Source organism: Saimiri boliviensis, chromosome 4 (assembly GCF_048565385.1).
Source record: "Saimiri boliviensis isolate mSaiBol1 chromosome 4, mSaiBol1.pri, whole genome shotgun sequence".
Classification (NCBI taxonomy): domain Eukaryota; kingdom Metazoa; phylum Chordata; class Mammalia; order Primates; family Cebidae; genus Saimiri; species Saimiri boliviensis.
The window spans coordinates 77,387,537-77,393,536 of NC_133452.1; positions in this window are offsets into that span (position 1 = coordinate 77,387,537).

Genomic DNA, 6,000 nt, shown 5'->3' on the forward strand with positions numbered 1-6,000 from the left:
TTATTTCTTTTCCTGTGCAGAGCCTTTTAGTTTAATTAAGTAATATCTATTTATATTTGTTTTTGTTATATTTGCCTTTGGGTTCTTGGTCATGAAGTCTTTGCCTAAGCCAATTTCTAGAAGGGTTTTTCCAAGGTTATCTTCTAGAATTTTTAGGATTTCGTGACTTATATTTAAGTCTTTGATGTATCTTGAGTTGATTTTTCTGTAAGGTGAGAGATGAGGATTCAGTTTCATGCTTCTAAACATGGCTTGCCAGTTTAACCCAGCACCATTTGTTGAATAGGGTGTCCTTTCTCCACTTTATATTTTTCTTTGCTTTATTGAAGATTAGTTGACTGTAAGTATTTGGCTTTATTTCTGGATTCTCTATTCTGTTCCATTGGTGTGTATGCCTATTTTTATACCAGTGTCATGCTGCTTTGGTGACTATTGTCTTATAGAGTAGTTTAAAGTTGGGTAATGTGATGCCTGCAGATGTTCTTTTTGCTTAATCGTGCTTTGACTATGTGCACTCTTTTTAGTTTCCATAGAAATTTTAGGATTTTTTTTCTAGTTCTTTGAAGAATGATGGTGGTATTTTGCTGGAAAATGTATTAAATTTTTAGATTGCTTTTGGCAGTATGGTCATTTTGACAATATTGATTCTACCCATCCATTAGCATAGGATGTGTTTCCACTTGTTTGTGTCCTCTACGATTTCTTTCAGTAGTGTTTTGTGGCTTTCCTTGTAGAGGTCTTTCATCTCCATGATTAAACGTATTTCTAAATTTTAATTTATTTATTTTTACAGCTATTGTAAAGGGGATTGAGTTCTTAATAGCATTCTCAGCTTGGTCATTGCTGGTGTATAGCAGAGCTAATGATTTGTGTGCATTAATTTTGTATCCTGAAACTTTGCTGAATTCATTAACCAGTTCTAGGAGCTTTTTGGATGAGTCTTTAGGATTTTCTAGGTTTACAATCATGTCATCAGCAAACAGTGACAGTTTGACTTGCTCTTTACCAATTTGGATGCCCTTATTCCTTTGTTTTGTCTGACTGCTCTGGTTAGGACTTCCAGCACTACATTGAACAAAAGTGGTGAAAGTGGGCATTCTTGTCTTCTTCCAGTTCTCAGGGGAAATGCTTTCAACATTTCTCCACTCAGTATAATGTTGGCTGTGGGTTTGTCAAAGATGGTTTTTATTACTTTAAGGTATGTCCCTTCCATACCAATTTTGCTGAGGGTTTTAATCATAAAGGGATGCTGGATTGTGTCAAATGCTTTTTCTGCATCTATTGAGATTATACTGTGATTTTTGTTTTTAATTCTATTTCTGTGGGTGTTTCACATTTATTGACTTGTGGATATTAAATCATCCCTGCATTTCTGATACGAAACCCACTTGATCATGGAGGATTGTCTTTTTCATATGTAGCTGGATTTCATTAGCTAGTATATTGTTGAGACTTTTTGCATCTGTGTTCATCAGGGTTTTAAGTATGTAGTTTTCTTCTTCTGTTATGTCCTTTCCTGTTTTTGATATTAAGGTGATACTGGTCTCATAGAATGATTTAAGGAGGATTCCCTCTTTCTCTGTCTTTTGGAATAATATCAATAAGACTGGCACCAGTTCTTCTTTGAATGTCTGATAGAATTCAACCATGAATTTGTCAGGTCCTAGACGTTTTTTGTAACTTTTTAATTCTCATTTATTTTTTATTATATATATATATATATGTGTGTGTGTGTGTGTGTGTGTGTGTGTGTATGTGTGTGTGTGTGTGTGTATATATATATATATATATATATATATTTTTTTTTTTTTTTTTTTTTTGAGATGTAGTCTCACTCTGTTGCCCAGGCTGGAGTGCAACGGCAAATCTAGGCTTACTGTAACCTCCACCTTCTGGGTTCAAGCAATTCTCCTTGCCTCAACCTCCCAAGTAGCTGAGACTACAAGCACCCACCACCACACCCAGCTAATTTTTTATATTTGTAGTAGAGACAGGGTTTTGTCATGTTGACCAGGCTGGTCTCAAACTCCTGACTGCAGGTGATCTGCCCACCACAGTCTCCTAAAGTGCTGGGTTTACAGGCATAAGCCACTGCACCTGGCCTTAAGTATCATTCTAATCTTGCTGATTGTTATGAGTCTGTTCAGAGTTTCTATTTATTTCTGATTTATTGTAGGAGGATTATATATTTCCAGGAATATATCCATCTCCTCTAGGGTTTCTAGTTTATATACATAAAAGTGTTCATAGTAGCCTTGAATGATCTTTGATATTTCTGTGGTATCACTTGTAATATCTTTTTCATTTTGTTTCTAATTGATCTTAGATTTTTTGCCATGGTTAATCTCATTAATGGCCTATCAATTTTATTTATCTTTTCAAGGAAGCAGCTTTTTGTTTCATTTATCTTTCATATTGGTGTTTTTGTTTGTTTGTTTCAATTTCATTTAGCTCTGCTCTAATCTTATTTCTTTCCTTCTACTGGATTTGTGTTTGGTTTATTCTTGTTTCTCTAGGTCCATCAGGTGTGACCTTAGTTTGTCTGTACGCGCTCTTTCAAACTTGTTTTGTTTTTTTTTGAAATGGAGTCTGGCTCTGTTGCCCAGAGTGGAGTGCAGTGGTACCATCTCAGCTCACTGCTCCCTCTGCCTCCCAGTTCAAGTAATTCTCCTGCCTCAGCCTCCCAAGTGGCTAGGACTACAAGCACTTGCCACCACACCCAGTTGGAGTTTATTTTGTCTGATATAAGAATAGCTATTCCTGTTTTCTTTTGGTGTTTATTTGCATGGATTACCTTTTTCCAACCCTCTACCTTAAGTTTATGTGAGTCCTTATGTGTCAGGTGAGTCTCTTGAGCAGATATTTGGTTGGTGAATTGTTATGCATTCTGTTTCTTTTAATTTAGCATTTATGCCATTTACATTTGACATTAGTATGGAGATGTGAGATACTATTCTATTCTCATGCTATTCGTTGTCTGAATTCCTTGTTTGTTTGTTTTTTTCCATTGTGATGTTATTTCATAGGTCTTGTGAGATCTGTTTTTTTAAGGTGATTCTATTTTAGTGTATCTCAAGGATTTGTTTCAAGATTTAGAGCTTCATTTAGGAGTTATTGTAGTGCTGGCAGTGGCAAATTCTCTCAGCATTTGTTTGTCTGAAACATTGCATCTTTCTTTCCTTTATGATGCTTAGTTTCACAAGATACAAAATTCTCGCTGATCATTGTTTTGTGTAAGGAGGCTAAAAATAGGACCTTGTCCCTTCTGGCTTATATATTTCTGCTGAGAAATCTGCTGTTAATCTGATAGGTTTCCTTTACAGGTTACCTGATGCTTTTGCCTCACAGGTCTTAAGATTTTTTCCTTTGTCTTCACCTTAGATGACCTGTTAACTATGTGCCTAGGTGATGATCTTTTTGCAATGAATTTCCCAGGTATTCTTTCAGCTTCTTATAATTGGTTGTCTAGATCTCTAGCAAAGTCAGTGAAATTGTCCTTGATTATTTCCTCAAATATGTTTTCCAGACTTTTAGATTGCTCTTCTTCCTGGGGAACACCAATTATTTATAGGTTTGATCATTTAACATAATCTCAAGCTTCTTGAAGGGTTTGTTCACTTTTTAAATTCTTTCTTGTCTTTGTTAGATTAGGTTAATTCAAAAGCCTTGTCTTTGAGCTCTGAAGTTCTTTCTTCAACACTATTGCTGAGACTTTCCAGTGCAATTTTGTAATTCCCTAAGTGTGTCCTTCATTTCCAAAAGTTGTGACTTGCTTTATTTATGCTATCTATTTCACTGAAGATTTTTCCATTCATATCTTATATCATTGTTTTGATTTATTTAAGTTAGACTTTGCCTTTCTCTAGTGACTCCTTGACGGGATCAATAGATGATCTTAGGAATTCTTTTTCTGGTAATTCAGAGATTTTTGTCTTGGTTTGGATCCATTGCTGGTGAGCTGGTGTGATCCTTTGGGGATATTAAAGAAACATGCTTTGTCATATTACCAGTATTGTTTTTCTGGTTCCTTCTCATTTGGGTAAACTATATTAGAGGGGAGATCTGGACTCAAGGGCTACTATTCAGATTCTTTGTCCCACGGGTACTCCCTTGATATGGTGCTCTCCCCTTTTCCCTAGCGATAGAGTTTTCTGAGAGCCAAACTGCCATGATTTTCATTTCTCTTCTGGATCTGGCAACCCAGCAGAGCTACTGGGCTCCAGGTTGGTACTGAGTGTCTAGAAAGAGTCCTGTGATGTGATCTGTCTTCATGTCTTTCAGCCATGGATCCTAGCACCTGCTCCAGTGGAGGTAGCCGGAGACTGAAGTGGGATGCCGCATGGGTCCTTGGTTATATTTTTGTTAAGCACATTGGTTTTGTGTCAGTTAGCCACTAGCCAGGAGGGAGCACATCAGCTGTGGTTGTATAGGGAGGATACAAGTTTGTCTTAGGATCAGGCAGTGGACAGGGCCATAAAGCTCCCAAGGGATTATTGCCTTAGTCTTCAGCTAGCAAAGGTGGATAGAGAAAGGCCATCAGGTGAGTGCAAGGTTAGGCATGTCTGAGCTCAGACTCTTCTTGGGTGGGGCTTGCTGTAGCTGCTATGGGGGATGAGGTTGTGGTTCTCAGGCTAACAGAGGTATATTCCCAGGGAGATTATGGCTGCATCACCCAGGTCACCAGGGAAGTGGGGGAAAGCAGCAGCCACAGGCCTCAGCCAGCTCCCATGAAGATCATAGCCCAAAAGGCCCATCTCACTCCCACTGAGCCCTCGCCAACAGCACTGAGTTTATTTCCAGGCAGCCATGGCAAGGCTGAGAACTTGCTCCAGGCTACAACTCCGCCAGCTGAGAAAGCAAGCCGACTCAGACTTTCTCGGCTGTCTCACAGAGCCTGCAGCGGCAATCAATCCCTCCAAAGCGTCTGTGGATTCTCTCAGTTTTCCCGCTATGTTCCTGCAATAGTTCCTGGAGCAAAAATTCACAACATAGGTCTCCACATGCTGCTCTGTCTGTGTGAGTGGAAGCTGCAAGTTAGTCCTGCTTCCTATCTGCCATTTTCCTTCTTCAACCCTCTGCCTTTCTGCTGCCACTTCACAATTCCCTTCACCCCAGTGCGTTAGCATCATTGTACTTTTTGCAAAAGACCAAAAGACTTCCAAAAGACCAACACTTTCCAAGCTCAGGGACTTGGACCGCTTGTGAAACACACTCTTCCCTTGTCTTTTTTTCTTTTCTTTTCTTTTCTTTTTTTTAAGAGACGGAATCTCGCCGTGCTGCCCAGGCAGGAGTGCAGTGGTGCGATCTCGGCTCACTGCAACCTCTGCCTCTGGTGTTCTAGCAAGTCTCCTGTTTCAGCCTACCGAGTAGCTGGGACTACAGGTTCATGCTGTCACGCCCGGCTAATTTTTCGTATTTTAGTAGAGATGGGGTTTCACGGTGTTGCCCAGGCTGGTCTCAAACTCCTGAGATCAGGCAATTCACTAGCCTCGACCTCCCAAAGTGCTAAGATCACAGGCATGATCCTACACCGTGCCCGGCCTTCCCTTGACTTTCTTAGGTTTAGTGTATGGTCAGTGCCTTGTGCTCAGAGAAGCCTTCCCAGACTATAAAATGTAGGTTTATCTGATGGGGCACGGTGGCTCACACCTGTAATCCCAGCACTTTGGGAAGCCGAGGCGGGCAGATCATGAGATTAGGAGATCCAGACCATACTGGCCATGGTCAAAGCCCGTCTCTACTAAAATACAAAACATTAGCCGGGCATGGTGTCACGTGCCTGTAGTCCCAGCTACTCAAGAGGCTGAGGCAGGGGAATTGTTTGACTCCAGGAGACAGAGGTTACAGTGAGCCAAGATCGTGCCACCGCACTCCAGCCTGCTTAAAGAGCAAGACTCTGTCTTAAAAAAAAAAAAAAAAAAAAAAAACGTAGATTTATCTAAGCTCTATCAGCTGTCTCAGCACCTGTTTCCTTGATGGCACCTAATACATCTGAATATA